This window comes from Chlorocebus sabaeus, chromosome 16 (genome assembly GCF_047675955.1).
Source record: "Chlorocebus sabaeus isolate Y175 chromosome 16, mChlSab1.0.hap1, whole genome shotgun sequence".
NCBI lineage: Eukaryota > Metazoa > Chordata > Mammalia > Primates > Cercopithecidae > Chlorocebus > Chlorocebus sabaeus.
Window position 1 is genome coordinate 6,033,412 of NC_132919.1, and position 19,829 is coordinate 6,053,240.

General features: G+C 45.5%; 1 non-coding gene across 1 annotated transcript; it reads left to right on the forward strand.

Moving 5' to 3' along the window:
• The first annotated feature begins 14,275 nt into the window (after window positions 1-14,275).
• Window positions 14,276-14,382, forward strand: LOC119620411 (U6 spliceosomal RNA). Its single transcript, XR_005236938.2, has one exon. It is a non-coding gene; the product is annotated as a U6 spliceosomal RNA (small nuclear RNA).
• Window positions 14,383-19,829: the final 5,447 nt, after the last annotated feature.

A 19,829-nucleotide genomic window follows, 5' to 3' on the forward strand; every position in this document is an offset into this window, starting at 1 on the left:
TCCTCTCTGCTCCTCCACCACAACCCTGAGAACTTGCCCGGGCTTGCCTGCAGAGAATGAGATTCACATGAAGGAGAGCCAATGCCATTCTAGATGGGCCAGCAGCCCACCAGCTGCCAGACACATGAATGAGCCCAGCCTAGATCAGCAGAGCGGCCGGGCCTCCTGCAGCTGACCCCAGACACATGTGCAACAAATGCAATGCTTGTAGGTTACAGAGGATGTGTAGTAATTTTATGCAGCATTATATGGCAATAAATAATAGATCTACTCCTCCAGGTTGTGAAGCGATTGAGTAATAGAGACAAGAAACAGGTAACAAAACAGTTTTTGTTTTGTTTTGATTTTCCTAGTAAGACTTGGTTGGAAAATGCTACTTGAAACTTCTGAACAAAACCTGGATTTCTACCCAAATTGAGTATAGCCACCCGTGACTGCCCAGGTGAGACTATCATATACAGGGGAGGAAGAAAAACTCCTGCAGCCATAGTCAGGCTGGTCAAAAAGAGAGAATGATCCAGAGAAACCCAGCAACTCATGCTCAATCCTTTAACAGAACCTCACGCCAGTCAAGACACTTCTCCCCTAGGGAGGAGTGAGCAGGGGGGTGGAGACAAGGGCAAAAACGATGTGTCCACACTTCCAGGAGGGCTGAAATTCCTATTTTCATGTTTAATGGGCCATGGCAGAAATTTAGGGCAAGAAAGAAAATGGCTCCTGCTAGACAAGTGCTGATGGAGGTGGTGGTGATGGAGGTGGTGGTGATGGAGGTGGTGGTGATGGAGGTGGTGCTGATGGAGGTGGTACTGATGGAGGTGGTGGTGATGGAGGTGGTGCTGATGGAGGTGGTGCTGATGGAGGTGGTGGTAATGGAGGTGGTGCTGATGGAGGTGGTGCTGATGGAGGTGGTGGTGAGGGAGGTGGTGGTGATGGAGGTGGTGGTGAGGGAGGTGATGGTGATGGAGGTGGTGGTGAGGGAGGTGGTGCTGATGGAGGTGGTGGTGAGGGAGGTGGTGGTAATGGAGGTGGTGGTGAGGGAGGTGGTGGTGATGATGATGGAGGTGGTGGTGATGGAGATGTTGGTGACGGTGATGGTGGCAAGGATGCTTCCTATCCACAGGCTACATCCTCTGGTGGTCTTTACAGGTTGGCCAGTCCCATGCAGATGCTTGGCTGAGCAGTGGGGCTTTTTTCCTATTACAGCCTTCTTGGAGTTGCCCAATCACACTAGCATCCCATGCACCTCTGTCTTGGATCATGCCTAGGATATTTTCCCCCATCTTGCCCATCTAGAAAACTGCCACTCATCCATCAAGCCTCGGTTCAAATGCCACCTTTTTGGTGGAGTCATCCTAGGTTCTACTTGACAGACTCAGGTTCTGTATCTCCAATGCTCCTGCTCCCCTTCCTGCATCCCCCAGTTGGAACACACGTTACACTGCCTGCATTCTGGTTTACCTGCTTCCCCACAGGACTCTTGAGGGCTAAGAATGTATCTTACCCATCAATAGATAATTTGTGCCCAGCATTGAACCTGAATCATAGTTAGTGCCTCATACATGTTTGTTAAATATATACATCAGCCCCTCTGTGATCAAGCATAGAGGGAGACAGAGGTAAAGGAAAGGGGTAAGTACCAGAGAGGTTCCAGGTATAAATGTGGAGGCCAGCAGAGTCTGGAATGTGTACTAAAGGACTGGATCAGTGGCTACAGCAACACTGACTCATCAACCAGCTTCTATATTTTTCTACGAATTAGCTTTTTAAAAATGTTATTTTAACAGAAGGAAGCAGGCAGGTCTCACTCGACAGGGTATTGACTTTCTGTAGCACATTTTATTAAGACTCATCAGGACTGCAGGTCTCTGCATCCTCTGAGGGTGCCTGTGTGTTCAGGAGGCAGAGTGATAGGGAAATTAAATGCAGCAGCTGCATCCTTTGGAGCTTTTTTAAGCAGGCAAGGCCAGCCAACTCCACAGCATACAGGCTGGAGAATACCAGATACGCTCCCTTCTTAGCCTTCTACCCAAGCAGAGAAAGATATTTTCTAATTAGCCAAGTTAGATAAATATTCTTCTACCATGCTCTTGTTTGGAGAATAGGTGGATGCTAAGAAACATGGCTGTAGAGTGACTTTGTGTAGAGTTACTCTTCTGCTTTTAGTGGTTTCCAATATTTAAACACACACACACACACACACACCCCACACACAGCTCTGATGCCACACAGCTGGGGAAATTGAAATAGAGGGAATGAAAATAATTTTAAAAGTGGAGACTTAGGTGGTGGTAAGATCCATCACATACTGTGTGGCCAGGACCCCCAAGGAGTTTCCTTCCGTGCGTATCTTCCCCTCTCCATAGTGGACTCTCAGGTACATTTCCCTTTCAGTGGGCTGTGCCCCATTTCATATAGCAAGTCCCAACTCAAACGAGCCTTTGATGACTCCTTGGGATACCTGGAGTAACGTCTGCCTTTGGGGGTGGCGTTTATGACCCTTCACAGTCTCACTTGAACCTGTCTTTCCTTTTGTCTTCTCACGTTCCTCTTCGACTGCACACATCCTGCACCAGTCTCCTGCTGAAACCAATAATCGTCATCACTGTCACCTCCATCCCGTGCATTTATTGAGTGCTGACTCTCCAGGGGTCCCAGAACAGGAGCCTTACGTTCCTTAGCTTATTTCGTCTTCGTAATTCCATGAAGCCGGCACTGGGATGACCCTCAGCTTGATGATGAGGACATTTGGGCTCAGATCTGTTAAGGGACTTGCCCAAAGCTACACAAGTAATAAGTGGCCAACGGTCCCCATCCTGACCTCTTTGCCTTAGCAAATGCTGTTTCTCCCGCTTAGTGGCTTCCTCTCTCCACCTTCTTCAACTGACAGTCTCCTGCGTTGGAGCCCTGGTAACCATTTCTTTCTGATTTCCGACCTCACCTTCTCTGATCAAACTCCCCTAGCACCATGAGCCATTTCCAAACAAATGCCACGTGGTCAAATCCCTTTTCTCAATTGAGTAAATGGGATTTGACCACGTGGCATTTGTTCTGATATGATTCTGAATGGAGCAGTTGTAAAAGGAGTCTTGACAGAATGAAAGGCTGCTGTTCTCCAGAGTTGTAATTCTGCTCTGCCAGTCAACACATCTCTGTTGGGGGCCTGCGCTGTCCCAGGCTCTGTGCCGTGACCTGTGGGAGTCTACATGGAATCAAAGAAGCACCCTCCAGGGTTTCAGACAGATTGGCACATGGTGTTCAGAGCACTCATTTATGGTAAAACATCTCTAGTCTATCTGTGGACATTTTCTTTTTTTTTTTTTTGAATATTGTTCATGTATGCCTTCTCTCTCTTTTTCTGAACTACTGTTACCAAAATTGGTAAAACATTGGCCTTTCCAAGCAACCGCATTTAGTTTTGCTGATGTCTTTATTTTATGTGGCTGTTCTATTATTTGTTTTATTGTTTATTCATTTCTATCATTACCTTCATTATTCCCTTCTTTCTAGTTTCTCTGATTCTTTTTCTAGATTCTTGAGTTGATTGCTTGGATTGTGGGTTACATACAGCTGTTCTAATTTCCTAATAAATGCATTCAACACTATAAATTACTCCTCTAAGAACCAGTGAAACTGCCTCAGACAAGCTGAGATATGTAATGTCTTTATTACTTTCAATTTGAAATACTTGTTAATTTCTGTTATGATTTTCTTTTTTAACCCCTGGATAATTTAGATGTGTGCTTTTAAATTTCCAAACATACACTTAGAACATCTCTTTGTTGTTGATTACTAATTTTATTGCACACTGGAGAGAGAAATTGTAAGTAATGAAAATTCTTTGGAATTTATTGATACTTCTCTTATGGTCTGTGCATAGCCCATTTTTCAATGTGTATCCTCTCTTTGTCAAGTTTAAATTTACATTTATGCAGACATAATTATACATTATTTTTAATCCATCAGCTTCTGGAAAAGATTTGCTAAAAATCGCCCACTATATTTGTTTATTTGTCAACTCTTCTCTCTAATTATTTCAGTTTTTGCTTTGTATATTTCAAGGTTAGTATTGACGGATTCATACAATGCAATACCTGTCCCTAATACTTTTACTACCTTCCATCTTAAGTTCAGTTTTGTCTGATGTTAATACAGTCATGCACCACATAATGACATTTTGGTCAATGGTGGACCAAGTATATGATGGTGTTCCCATAAGATTATAATGAAGCTGAAACATTCCTATTGCCTAGTGAAGTCATAGCCATCATCACATCAGCATAGACAATGCATTACTCATGTGTTTTTGGTGATGCTGGTGCAAACCAATCTACTGTGCTGCCAGTTATATAAAAGTATAGCACACACACAATTACGTACAGCACATAATACTTGATAATGATAATAAAAGACTGCATTACTGGTTTATATACTTACTATATTGTATTTTTCATCGTTATTTTAGAATGTACTTTTGTAGCTTATAAAAAATAGTTCACTGTAAAACAGCCTTAGGCAGGTCCTTCAGGAGGTTTTCCAGAAGAAGGCATTGTTATCATAGGAGATGACAGCTCTATGCGTGTTATTACTCCTGAAGACCTTCCAGTGGGACAAGATGTGGAGGTGGAAGACAGTGATATTGATGACCCTGACCCTGTGTAGGCCTAGGCTAGTGTGCATGTTTGTGTCTTTGTTTTTAACCAAAAAAAAAAAAAAAAGTTTAAAAAGGAAAAAAGGAAAAAGAAAAAGAAAAAAAATTTAAATAGAAAAGATCTTACAGCATAATAATACAAAGAAAATATTTTTAAAGTTGTATGATGATATATATATTTAATGCTAAGTGTTATTACAAAAGAGCCAGAAACTAAAAATTAAAGTTTTTTGTTATTTTTATTTTATTTTATTTTAGAGACAGTTTCACTCTTGTTGCCCAGGATGGAGTTGAGTGGTGTGATCTCAGCTCACTGCAACCTCCGCCTCCAGGTTCAAGCGATTCTCCTGCCTCAGCCTCCCGCATAGCTGGGATTACAGGTGTGTACCACCACACCTGGCTAATTTTTGTATTTTTAGTAGAGATGCGGTTTCACCATGTTGGCCAGGCTGGTCTCAAAGTCCTGACCTCAGGTGATCCGCCTGCCTCAGCCTCCCAGAGTCCTGGGAGTACATGCGTGAGCCACCGTGCCCGTTCTTAAAAATTAAAGCTTATAAAGTAAAAATGTTGCAATGAGCTATGGTTAATTCATGATGGAAGAAAAATATTTTAAAATAAACTTGAGTGTAGTTTAAGTGCACAGTATTTACGCAGTGTACAGTAATGTCCTAGACTTTCCCATTCATGCCCACCGCTCACACACTGGCTCCCCCAGAGCAAGTTCCAGTCCTGAGACCTCCTGCATTGATAGTAAGTGCTGTTCTCTCAGAATGAGGACATTCTCATCACTAGTCGTGGTAATATTCTCAGTTCACAAATTCAGCTGGGCAAAAATATAAAACTTAATTTTTCTATAATTCAACCTAATTTCTGTTTCAAGCTTCCCATTCAGTTGGTATAGACATTTATTTCCTGTATAGAAGTGTCATTTTTTTTGCGGGGGGGGGGGGGGGACGGAATCTCGCTCTGTTGCCCAGGCTGGAGTGCAGTGGCATAATCTCGGCTCACTGCCAACTCCACCTCCTGGGTTCACGCCATTCTCCTACCTCAGCCTCCCGAGTAGCTGCGACTACAGGCGCCCGCCACCACGCCCGGCTAATTTTTTGTATTTTTAGTAGAGACGGGGTTTCACCGTGCTAGCCAGGATGGTCTCGATCTCCTGATCTCGTGATCCGCCCACCTCGGCCTCCCAAAGTGCTGGGATTACAGGCGTGAGCCCTCGCGCCCTGCCAGAAGTGTCATTTTAAAATAATCTTTCATGTCATACTTTTACTGTCTCTCTTCTATGTTTAGATACACAAACGCTTACTATTGTGTTACAGTTGCTGATGGTATTCAGCACGCTGCCACGCTGTCCAGGTTTGTAGCCGAGGGTTAATAGGCTCTATGCTATAGCCTTGGTGTGTAACAGGCTATACCATCCAGGTTTCTGTAAAGTTCACGCTATGACGTTCACACAACGAAACTGCTTAATGGCACATTTCTCAGAGTGTATCCCAGGTTTTATTTTTTTTTATTTATTTTATTTATTTATTTATTTTTTTGAGACGGAGTCTCGCTCTGTCGCCCAGGCTGGAGTGCAGTGGCGCAATCTCGGCTCACTGCAAGCTCCGCCTTCCGGGCTCACGCCATTCTCCTGCCTCAGCCTCCCAAGTAGCTAGGACTACAGGCGCCCGCCACTGCGCCCGGCTAATTTTTTTCTATTTTTTAGTAGAGACGGGGTTTCACCTTGGTCTCGATCTCCTGACCTTGTGATCCGCCCGCCTCGGCCTCCCAAAGTGCTGGGATTACAGGCGTGAGCCACCGCGCCCGGCCTATCCCAGGTTTTAAATGATGCCTGACTACATTTCTTTTGCAGGTCTGTTATTGCTATTCATCGCTTTATTTGTAATATTTTGGTGTCATTTAGTTTTAACTCCTTTACTTTCAAATAGCTCATGAGCTGCTCTTATGTAAATAGTTACACAGATGCCCTTAAATAGCAACCATTTTTCAAAAAAATCAAACTTAAGAATCCCTTTTAATTGGTAAGTTTAATAAGTTTGCATTATTGTAATAGACAATGTATTTATATTTATTTCTGCTGTTTTATTTTGTTTTCCTAACTTTCTATTTTTTCTTTATTTTCCTTTCCTTGTTTTTCACGGGGTTGATCAAGTTTTTTGTTGCTGTTATTGCAGATATGATATTTTTCCTGTGCTGGACTTAAAATTACAGTTTCTGTAACTTTATTAGCAAACACACATTTTTTTTTTTTTTTTTGAGACTGAGTCTCGCTCTGTCGCCCAGGCTGGAGTGCAGTAGTCGGATCTCAGCTCACTGCAAGCTCCGCCTCCCGGGTTTATGCCATTCTCCTGCCTTAGCCTCCTGAGTAGCTGGGACTACAGGCACATGCCACCTCGCCCGGCTAGCTTTTTGTATTTTTTAATAGAGACAGGGTTTCACCGTGTTAGCCAGGATGGTCTCAATCTTCTGACCTCGTGATCCGCCCATCTCGGCCTCCCAAAGTGCTGGGATTACAGGCTTGAGCCACCGCGCCCGGCCCAAACACACATTTTTTAAGCAACTCCAAGCATAAATCTGTAAATACATCCCTCTGGTTGACTGAGATGAAACCTTATCATAGTTTTACTTCCTCTAACCACCCACCCATTTTTCCCCCACCCCACCTTGGTAACATCACCTAGGATTTTTATTTTAAATTGTTGACCACATCCCTTCCACTGTGTCAGCCCTCTGGAACATGGATATACAACCATGAAGACAGACAGGGAGACAATGACAGATTTCTTAACTCATTCAGGCAGCTATAACCAAATACCATAAACTGAATTTTATTTCTCATGATTCTGAAGCCTGGGAAGTTCAAGATCAAGGCAACAGCAGATTCAGCGTGTGGTGAGGGCCTGCTTCCGGGACAATAGATGATGCCTTTTCACTGTGTCCTCACATCGTAGGAGGTGCAAGGGATCTCCCTGCAGCCTTCTTTGTCAGGGCACTAATTCCATTCATGAGGGCTCCACCCTCCTGACCTAATCACCTCCCAAAGGCCCCACCTCCTCATACTATCATCTTGGGGGTGAGGATTTCAACATACGAACACAAATATTCAGACCATAGCAACTGAAAATAAGTTTCTATCCCAGCTGAATGGGACACTTGAGACAGAAATTAGGTTGAATTATAGAAAAATAAAGTCTAATTTGTTTTTGCTCAGCTGAGTTTATGAATTGAGAATATTACCACAATTAGTGACAAGCTTGTCCCCATTGTAAGATGAGAGCTCCCCGGGGTGGAACGATGGCTGTTTCCTCTCTGGACTCCCAGTGCACAGGCCATGGCACAGAGTGGACAAAAGGAAACATCTGGGAATGCTTTCTGGGTAGGAAAGAGGAAAGTGCCCCAGCAGCCGAGAGCTGGGCTGGCCTGCTCAGCTAGGCCTTGGTGCTCTACTGTTGAACACGGGCAATTTTGCAGGACATCAACATTGGACATGGAGACTCTGGGACTGCGACGCCTTAAGACCCAATCCAGACCCCTCATAATCGTGTTTGAACACAGACAACATGAAACTTACCCAAGGGTGCCTGAAAATCACCAAATATCTCCTAATCTGGGCTGCCATGAGGGACCGCTACGTCTTTAGCCATCACAGCCTTTGTCTCTCTCTATTCTCCTCACCATATAGAAAATAATTATTAGATACCAAATACAGAATTACCTTCACCAGCATCCAATCCAGAGCAAAGCTCCACTCCCTTCAACTCTGTCCGCTGTCACCTAACACAAGCCCGGTTCCTGTAAGTCCTCTTCAACCCTCCCTTACTGGGATGCTTCATAGTTTCCTGTAGTGGATCTTCTCCCTTGTTTCAGCTTATGTATTAAACCCAACGTTGTTAAGCTACCTGTATGTTTCTGGTGGTCTCTGGCTGGCAGTCATGAGCTATGGGTTAGGTGGGATGCAATAGTAGTCTGACTGTAGTCTGAGAGTGGAAGTTTTCAAATGCTGGTTGAATTGAGTTGAATTCATGAAATGGGTCCTTAGAGTGCCCGGAAAATAGTGTTGTGAGCTTCGTTTCTGACTGCGTCTCCTTTCGAGACCAGACCCAGCCAGGTCTGCCTGTCAGATACTCCGAGCAGCTACAGGAAGGGCTCTCTTCTTCTTGCAAGGAAGCCTCATATACTTCCCATTTCAGCCTAATAAAAGAAGCCTTCACCCAAGCAGGTCTAGTCTCGGCCATTCCCTTCATCCTAAGAGATGAAAGGTTGAACCTAGAGCTAGAAATATGTTCAGAGGAATCTGCTAGTGGCTTGGCTTGTATGCCCAAGGCATGGAGTGTGGTTACTATAAGGTTCTCAGACTGGGTCCTGGCTACTCACAGCCCTGGAGGAGGCTGATGGAGACCAAGCCAAGGATTCATGAGGAGTAGACAAGGATGGAACTGGTTTGGAACCAGATGACTCCTTCCCAGTGCAGATGGACTGGTCTCCAGCCAGCCCCGTGCCCACAGTCTCACCCAACTTCTTCACATACATTGTGACTCTTCTCTGAGCAGCGACATGGGTCCCAAGGCAATGGGAACGAAGCTGCTAGCCACGGGGACTAGCCCTGGTACAGCTTCTTACTGTCAGAAACTGCCAAAGAGGTATTGAGCGTAATGTCTTCTCACCTAAGAGAAATTAAATTAACTGGCAAAAAAATATCGATCTGGGTTTTGGCAAATAAAGATCAGGCTAAAGGTACACTTCCAGAGTGCTCTCCAATCACACACACACACACACACACCCAGGGGTGTATACACAAACACATGTACACACTCAGTCCCACTGAGACATCTACTCTGTCAGACTTGTGGAGATGTGATCAGAAACTGGCTTCTTCCCAGAAGAACTGAGATGTCACTGAGCCCAAATTTCCCTCCATTTTCGGTAAATTGCTTGATTTCTCCAGGACCCCACAATGTGGTCTTTAGTCATGGAGACTGTGAGAACATCACACAGAGCCAGAAGGGAGTGACTCTCAAATTCACGCACCAGGTCTCGAGGGAGTGAGGGAAGATGAGTAGACCTGCCATCCTTCCCTCCCAGCCTGGAACACCCAGTTCCTTCATAGATGTTGCTCAAATGTCACCTCCTCTATGAAACCTTCCCTGACCTTTTCCAAGTAGATTTTATCACATTCTTTTCTGGGTTCCAGCAGCAAATTGTAACAACCTCTTGTTGCAGGCATCTAGCGTTTTGCCTGCTGGATCTCTTAGGATTTGGTTCAGCTGCAAGTAACAGAGTCCCTCAAACAACCATGGCTTAAACAGAATAGAAGTGTAGTTATGCCTCCACATAAAAGCCCAGGGTTGGGAGGCAACTACACAATCTTCTGGAATCCAGGCTCCTCTGGCCTTTTTCTTCAATTCTCTCTGGGGTGTGGTTCTCGGGCTCTTAGCACAAGATGGTGGCTGGAACTTCAGCCATCAGAGCATATCCAATGCCATAAGATGGAGTGGGCAGGAATCAAAGAGGAGGTGACAAAGGATTCCGCTCCCTTTTAAGAAAAATTTTCAGAAACTGCCACATGGCACTCTACTTCCATTACACTGGCCAGGACCCAGTGACACAGGCATGCCTACCTGCAAGGAATGCCGGGCAATGTAATGTTTGGTCATAGGCCCATCTAGAAAATTCAACTAATGGCCAGGAGCAGTGGTGGCTCACGCCTATAATCCCAGCACTCTGGGAGGCCGAGGCGGGTGGATCACCTGAGGTCAGGAGTTTGAGACCAGCCTGGCCAACATGGTGAAACCCCATCTCTAGTAAAAATACAAAAATTAGCCGGGCGTGGTGGTGCGCACCTGTAATCCCACCTACGTGGGAGGCTGAGGCAGGAGAATCACTTGAACCTGGGAGGCGGGAGTTGCAGGGAGCTGAGATTGCGCCATTGCACTCCAGCCTGGGTCATGAGAGCGAAACTCAGTCTCAAAAACAAAAAAAAAACAAAAAACAAAACAAAACAAAAAACCAAAAAAACAACTCAATTAATATGGAAGAGTATTGATACTGGAGCCAACCATGAGTCTTGACCGGTCCTTCCCAGCATCTCTCCTTGTCTTGTCCTAGTTACAGGATGCAGATCTCTATAGGGGGTTACTCCTTTTCCTATGGATATAGCCTTGGTGGTGCCATCAGCCAAGAGACCCTGAAAAAGCTAGGGGATGGTCCACATTAGACCAATCAGATTATCTTGCAGGGCCTTAAATTGCCAGCAAGTGATCCAAGATGGAAAATGACTGGGGTGACCTTTGCTCCTGAAACTGGAGTCCTGAAGAAACCGTCCATCCTTTCCTGCTCACTGGATCCTTGGACAACTCACTTTCCTGAGCTTTCCAAAGCCTGGCGCTGCAGTGTATCGTTAATTCTATGAGTCACTCCACGTACTTCCAGTGAATTCCTCCTTTTCTTGCTTAAGTTACCCAAAGTTCATTTACATTGCTTGCAACTCACAATCCCTAACTGATTCTCCTCTGTTATGTCACTAATCATGTACCATTTACACACCTGTGTCTTTTTCATATGATTTTTTATTTGCATAGAATTGTTGTATGTATTTTGGGGGTATATGTGATGTTCTGATACCTGCATACAATGTATAATGATCAAAGCAGGATAATGGGATATTCATCACCTCGAATGTTCACACTTGTGTCTTTAACGAGATTAAACTCTCCAAAGTAGAGAGCACATTTGCTCATCTCTGTGCACCTGCCCCAAAGATCAACACTCTCCCATTAGGGACTCTGTAAATGTTTGTAGATAAAATGAATGAGAGATTCTGTGTGATTCTAAGGACACGCTGTGTGAACTTGCAGAAGCCATCCAACTTCTTTGCCTCGCTGTCCCTAGTAAAATACCCATTAGTAAGTGTTATATAGTGAGGGTGAGGGGAATGTCTCGTGTATTCCTGATCTCTCACTTCATTCTCGGAACTCCCAGAACAGAAGGAGTAGAATGAGTTCCACTGGAGAGCAGAACCTGCTGTCAAAGTTATAACTAGCTGCCGGATGTGGTGGCTCACGCCTGTAATCCCAGCACTTTGGGAGGCTCAGGTGGGCAGATCATGAGGTCAGGAGGTCGAGACCAGCCTGGCCAACATGGTGAAACCCCGTCTCTACTAAAAATACAAAAATTAGTCTGACGTGGTGGCACGCGCCTATAGTCCCAGCTACTCTTACAGCTGAGGCAGGAGAATCGCTTGAACCCGGGAGGTGGAGGTTGCAGTGAGCCAAGATCATACCATTGCATTCCAGCCTGGGTGACAAGAGCAAAACTCCATTTCAAAAAAAAAAAAAAAAAAGTTATAACTACCATTGATTTTATGATCATTGCCGAAGAAAGTTTTTCTAAAATTTACCTACTGATACGATGTCAGATTCACACCCTCCTAATTTTTCAGTTTCTTTCTTTATCTCCCTCACTGAACTCAGATGCGTCAGATTTATCTCAAATGACCGATGCGTCAGATTTATCTCAAATGACTGATCACTGCCTGGTAGCCAGGGACCATGAGACCACTTTCTTTCTCAGCTCCTGTCCCAACTCATGGGACAACCATGCTAACACTATGTGATTCTCAGTCCCTGGTGTTAGCTAATTTGAAGCAAGAGGATGCCTAATCCATTGCACATCAATCAGATTCTCTCTCGCAAGAAATTGTAATAGCCCTTGAGAGATGCTGGTGTGAATCCCAGATGCTCTCAGGAAGAGAGAATGTGTAAATATGAGAGGGATCAAGCTTTTCTGTCTGGCAGCCACTGTGTCAAAACATAAAGAAAGTCAATCTGTAGAGAAAGGGGACTGCAGAGGCTGCACAGAGGGAAGCTGAAAGAGAAACCCCGTGGTCCCAGGGAGAGAAAACCAAGAGAAGCCCATCCTTCTGACAGTGGTGGTACAAATGCCAAATCTGATCTCCTGAGGAGTGCAGTGGGATTTTTGCCTTTGAGTTAGTTCTGCAACATGCCTGAATCCATGTACTAAATACTCCTTGATTTTCCTGAGCCACTCTGACATGGGGTCGTACAACCAAAAACCTAACAAAGACAGCTGCCCTAGGTCCGGCCTCATCTTCTCTCTAGAAGACGCTTGTTAGGCTTCCTCACTGACCTCCCTGCCTCCAGTTTGTCCTGGCTCCACCACCAATCCACCTTTCACATGGGTTTCCAGGCAGACCTCACCATGTTAGTGCCCCTGTGGGCAGAAAAGAGATGGCGTTACCATTTTTTTTTTTTTTTTTTTTTTTTTTTTTTTTTTGAGGCACAGTCTCGCTCTTGTTGCCCAGGCTGGAGTGCAGTGGCACCATCTCAGCTCACTGAAACTTCTGCCTCCTGGGTTCAAGCGATTCTCCTGCCTCAGCCTCCCGAGTAGCTGGGACTACAGGCGCACGCCACCATACCTGGCTAATTTTTTGTATTTTAGTAGAGATGTTGTTTCACCGTGTTGCCCAGGCTGGTCTCGAACTCCTGAGCTCAGGCAATCTGCTCACCTCAGTCTCCCAAAGTGCTAGGATTACAGGTGTGAGGCACCGGCATTCCAAAAAAGGCCTGTTGCAAGCTAGTCCTTGGCTGGTGTCTGGGAATGTAGATGAGAGAAGGGTCCCCATCCTAACCGATGTGAGTGGCTTACTCCGCCCAAAATGTTTGTGCAAACAGCTTGGTTTAAGCTAAACACCTGCTTTCCCTCTGGGAGTCTGGACATTTAGTAAGCATTAGACCAAGGGTATCTATGTGACCATCCCCCCAATAAAATCTCTGGGCATTGAGTCTCCAATGAACTCCTCTGAGAGACAGTATTTCACACTGTTGTCCCGACCTGTGGCTGAGGCAACTGTGCACGATTTGTGTGGCTTCTTTGGGAGAGGACCCTTGGAAGCTTGTGCCTGGTCTTCCCCAGACTTCACCCAGGAGCCTTTTCCCTTTGCTGGCCTTACTGTGTATAGTTTTGCTCTGATGAATCATAGCCATGAGTGTGACTGCATGCTGAGTCCCACGAGCACTCCTGGCCAATCATTGCACAAGGAGGTGGTCCTGGGGACTCCAGACACACCGTGCTGGAAACACAAGTATCCTTCCAGGATAAAGCCCACCTCTTCGTTTGACACCAGGACCATTGTGAGCCGGCTCTAATTGACATCTCAGCCTCATCTCTCCTGTTCCCAACCTACCACCTTACGTTCCCATTACACCCCTGCCTCTATTACTCACCACTGTAGGCACCTGTGTTCCATTCACCAGGGCCCATCTCAGGAAGCCCTCCTGGAGGATCCCTTCTATCAGAACCCAGCTGGTCCTGCCTCATGCTCTATCCCACTTCCTAACACAGAGCCTGGAGTCCTAGAAGTTTCACCACACCCATGTCCCCAATCAGGGGTGATTCCTGGAAATCAGGGGCACAGCCCATCTATGGCTTGCATCTCCAGGGACACCACAGGCTCCAGCACACAGTAGGTGCTCAATAGAGGTATTGCAAGCTTTAGCCTCCCTATACAGATGTCTCTCTCCTCTGAAATCAGGAAATCAACCCCCCCGAGACCTGAGACATGTGGCCTTGTACACCTACGATCCTTTCCATAAAGACACTTGAGGGCTCCCTTCAGCAGCACATAGACTGAAATTGGAATAATACTGAAAAGATTAGCCCGGCCCCTGCTCAAGATTGACACAAAAGTTTGTGAAGCATTCCACGTTTTTTTAAACTACCACACTTTAGTCATTATACAATGCATGCATTGAAACATCACACTGTACCCCACAAACATGTACAACTATTATGCGTCAATAATAAACAACAAAAAAGATACCCAAATTCCCCGACTAGGTCTAGATTCCAATTCAGACTCAGCATATACGATGGAGAACCTGGAAGTGGGGGCCATGCACTGAGAGTCCCTGATCTCCATGTTACATGACACTCTCAGAGAAGTAAAGCGACCTAACCGAGGTTGCCCAGCTGGTGAGTGGCAGAGCTGGGACTCAACTCCAGAGCAGGCAGGTCCAGAAGTCCACCCTGTGAACACTGTCCTCGAATCATTGCTCAGGGTGTACAGACCTGGCCTGGGGAGCTGTCCATTGAGCTCCGGGGCCGCCCTGGGTCACTGTCCTGCTCACCAGTAACCTCCCTGAAGGCCAGGACTCCAGGGCTCCTCTTACCCTGCTCCCAGCTCAGGGCAGTGCAAACTGGTGATACCATGTTTACCCCCTAAGCTGCCACTAATTCTCTCCTCCCACGTGAGCCTGCTTCAGACAGGTCTGAAGGTTCTATTCTCCCAGGAGGAGCTCCAACTCCCTCCTAGCTTTAAAGAAATTCACATAAATGGAATCCACGTGGAAAAGAGGCACTTTCACCTCCTTCATGGCAGCCTGAGAGCCAGCTTCAGGGTCCTGCACCCCAGAAAGCTCCAGATTTCCTTTTTTTCCTTTTTTTTCCTTTTTTAGTAGAGATGGAGTTTCACCATGTTGACCTATATTGATTAGATATCAATTAATTGTGAGACGAGGACTAAAGATTTCATAAGCAATCAATCTCACTGTCATGTAATGAACTGAAATTGGGGCAAGTAGTAAGTAAATGCTCAGTGATAATGACTTTCTTATCAATATCAGATATTTAAAACCTTTCAGGTTTTACTGATAATTCAATATCAAGATAATTAGGTATCAGTCAGGCACACTAAATATTGTTTACATTGGCCGTTGTTCTTTAAATCTACGGTAAGACGGCTATGGGGTCCCCAGCCAATGGCTCTTGCTTATTTGGGATGACACATCTAATATATTGACAAGTATTAGGTAAGATAACCTCTGAGGTATGAACTACCATGGAAAGTAGAGAATGCTGAGTTTATTTCAGCTTCACACGCTGGTACCAGAAACGGAAGTCTAGTCTAATATGTCATCTCGGCTAAACTGAGCTGTGGAAGAACTACTGCAAAATCCCTTCCCCTTAATTACATTTTACTGTTAATTAATCGAATTACTTTATCATTACCTTGATGCCAACACCTATGAACCAGATTACTTTAATCATATCGAACCTCTACTTCCTTGTAGGTGTTTCTGATGTATGGAAATCATGATGGGGCCAGAAGCACTTGTGACTCCGGCATGAAGGAAAAAAAAACTATTGCTTCCGACCATCAGGGTTTACGGACATGGACCCAAATCATCTTAATGCGTCCTGAGGAAGGCAGAGGAGGCAAGGCATGAGCGTGTTGAGAAGAGACTTTACGGGAGTAAAAGATGCAGGTGGTAGAGTGGCTTTGATCAATAGACGGAATCATTCCATCGAAAACAAGTTAATCTGGTATATTTAAAAAATTGTTAGAGGTGTTCACATGGGTTATATCCCCAAAAGTCTACATCATAAAGGTGCAATAGGCTCCACAGCAGTGCCAGCCCTGGGTAGAATGCTGTTCTTGCTCTCACGAAGGGGCAAGGAAGAGTGCGCTGGTCAAGAGTGCGGGCTTCAGAGTGGAAGCCTTGAACCAGCTGCTTAAAGTCTCTAGGCCTTGATTTATGCATCTGTAAAATGGGGATAATGATATTATCTACCTTACGGGGCTATAGTGGGGACGACATGGCATCATTCCTTGAACTCCCCAGTACTATGTACACAGCAAGAGTTCAGTAAATGATGCTTATTTCTATGCTTCCTTTTGCTTTCGTTGTGTCATTGTCTTGACCCCATTCAATGTCTTTGGGCCTCAGTCCCACTTTGATATTACTATTTCCACTCCTTCTTCTATGGTTGTGGTTAGGGCTGAGGCACTTTTCCTGACATCCTTTTGCCCAGACCTTTATTTTTTACCTTTCTTAATCATTTTATTCTAGATGAGATTCTGGTAAACAGGATAGAGCCAAGTTTTCTTTCTGGACTCAGTCTGGGGTCTCTGTCTTTTAATCAGGGGATTCAGTCAATTCCCTCTCATGGGAATAATGGGCACCTTTGTTTCATTTCTGCCCTCTTAAGTTATGGTTACTGTTTATCTTACTTCGCTGTTGTTTTATTTTTCCTTTTCCTTCTTACACCTGCTTTGTCAAGTAACCATGTATTCCTGTCCTCTCTACTCCATGATTTTGAAAACTCCCTCTGGCTTCTCAGCTATTAGCAATGACCATTCTCATCTTTACATACATGAAGCACCCTGTATTCTTCTCGTTATGTTAAACATCCCCGTCCTAGCACAGAAGTCCTCTCCCAGCCCTTCACTGAGGTCTACGGAATTTCTCTTCTTCACTCTCTCTCCCTGATTTTTCTCTCTTTGCATTTGGGCCCTAGGTTTTGAGATACTTCTACTCCTGATCTCCTGTCATTATTTTAATTCTCAATAGAGACAATTCTCTAATTAATGTATTCATTTATTATGTCCATACCTCAAGCTTTAAGAACCACTTCTTTTAAGTTTCAAAAAATCTTTACTTCACTCCCACTGGATCTCTTTAAGAGTATTTCTTTTTTGTCCAAGTTGTCTCCTGGATCTTGCCCAGATCTATTTCAGACAGAGACACCTGTCCCAATTCTTCCACTGGGTCAGCTTCCCTCTGGTTCCTGTCCCCTACATCTGTGGATTTTTTCTTTGCCTGCTCATGGCTCCCTGTACCTTCAGCAGCCGACTCCAGCTGTCATAGCCCAACCAGAGTGAGAGGCACATGGGCTTCTGCTCCTCTGGACTGGCAGTGACTGATCTGGCCGGCCTCTGCTAAGACCCTGGAGGATGCCTCCCTGCTCCCGGAGAACCCTGTTAATGGTAGCGTTCCCCCAAACTCAGCACCTGTGAGCAATTCAGCCAGTGGAAAAGGAAAAAAAATGGCAAAATGGCTACAGCAAAATTTAAATTTTAAAAATAATTTGCAAATTGGTCATTGACCAAATTGATTATATGATGAATTGACTGATGTAGACATTGTTTTTGGTAAATTTGTTTGCTTCCTCACAAAAGCACTGGCAACCCAGTTTGCCAGGGTGCTCACCAAAGCCCCTTCCCCGCTTGCTCTGAAGAGGGTGTTGAGAGGCAGTGGGCAAGTGGGAGGTAGGGACAGGTGTTCATGTCACCATCTTCCAGAGTTCTCATTGTGTTGCCACTGGAGTCATCTGCCTCTGCTTTTTTTTTTTTTTTTGAGATGGAGTCTCACTCTGTCGCACAGGTTGGAGTACAATGGCACGATCTTGGCTCACTGCAACCTCCTTCTCCCAGGTTCAAGCGATTCTCCTGCCTCAGCCTCCTGCATAGCTGGGATTATAGGCACATGCCACCATGCCTGGCTAATTTTTCTATTTTCAGTAGAGATGGGGTTTCACCATGTTGGTCAGGCTGGTCTTGAACTCCTGACCTTGTGATCCGGCCTCCTCGGCCTCCCAAAGTGCTAGGATTACAGGCGTGAGCCGTGGTGCCCAGCCTGTTTCTGCTTTAAACCAGGTGAAGTGTACTTGTGGACTCGAAGGTGCAAGTGAGAGTGTGTGTTGATACTGGTGGCTGTAGCTGCAAGCCCTGCAGAGCCAGCTCATAACACAAGTGCCAGCTATTGCTAAGGAGAAGCAAGGCTGACTTGGAGTGTATTTTCCAGAACATGATTGGCAGCTGTGATGCCCTGCTCTGCCCCGTGGGGTGGGAGCCAGGCTGATGGGCCATGTCCCCAGGATGCCAGTGTGGGGAGGGACTAGAAATATCATACTGTAGAAGACTGTGGAGTGCTTTGAGAGGCCAAGGCAGGTGGATTGCCTGAGCTCAGAAATTCAAGACCAGTCTGGGCAACACAGTGAAACCCCATCTCTACTAAAATACAAAAGAATTAGCCAGGCATGGTGGCAGGCACCTGTAATCCCAGCTACTCAGGAGGCTGAGGCAGGAGAATTGCTAGAACCCGGGAGGTGGAGGTTGCAATGAGCTGAGATCGCACCACTGCACTACAGCTTGGGCAACCGAACGAGACTGTTTCAAAACAAACAAACAAAAAAAGACTGTGGACTGGGCTTGTGGACTGGGCTTGGGGGCTGAGGGGTAGGAGGGTGGGGAGTGGGAGTCAGAGTGCTCAGCCTAGAGAAGATGCACTTCCATGGGGAGATGTCCTGGGAAGAGCAGTAGCCTTCTGTGTGTCCCCAAGGGCTGGGACTGAGGCAGCGTGGAGGCTAGGAAGACGATTCTACCATCAGAGCTTACCAGTGATGGACCTGTCTAGAAGGAGGGAGCTCTCCATCATGAAAGGCATGGAGGTCAGACCTGAGAGGTCATTTGATGGAGACAGACTGGGTAATTCCAGAGTTTCTTCCTACCTGGGAGTCTCTAACTCCCAAAATGGCTGCGATGTAATGGTTGGGGGAGCCCTGCTTCTCATCACAGGCACTAAAATTCGTGAACCCTGAGTGCACTGAGCAGAGGAATGGGGAAGCTTTGCTATGGAAAAAGCCACAATACCCTTATCTTTTCTCCTGAGAGTCTTACATCCATCTTGAGGGAATAACCTCTTTCTTTATTTTAGGCAAATCATCATGATGTGCTTTTTAGTAATATAAATACTCACCAGTTGTTCTTGGAGAAAACTGTGAGATCACCATTGACCAGCATACAAATCTTTTAAATTAAAATTGTTAGGGTTCTGTTTGACCCCTCAAGTTGGGGAATGGTGGCACCCAGTCATGCAGCTCTGAGACTCTCTTATCTCCCTCCCCCATTTGGGAAGATATGGAAGTTATAGAGAAATACTTCCAGCTTCTGCCTGAACTGTGCTGCAAATGGGTGCAGATTACCCATTTTCCTGGGGAAATGGGAGTCCTTTTCTAGGGACTTTTTTTTTTTTTTTTTTTTTTTTTTTTTGAGACGGAGTCTTGCTCTGTCACCCAGGCTGGAGTGCAGCAGCGCAATCTCGGCTCACTGCAAGCTCCACCTCCTGAGTTCAAGTGATACTTCTGCCTCAGCCTCCCAAGTAGCTGGAAGTACAGGTGCACGCCACCACATCTGGCTAATTTTTTTTGTATTTTAGTAGAGATGGGGTTTCACCATGTTGGCCAGGGTGGTCTCGATCTCCTGACCTTGTGATCAGCCTGCCTCTGCCTCCCAAAGTGCTGGGATTACAGGCGTGAGCCACAGTACCTGGCCAGGACTTCTTTATGGAAAAGGAAGATCTGACTTCAGAGGGCAGGC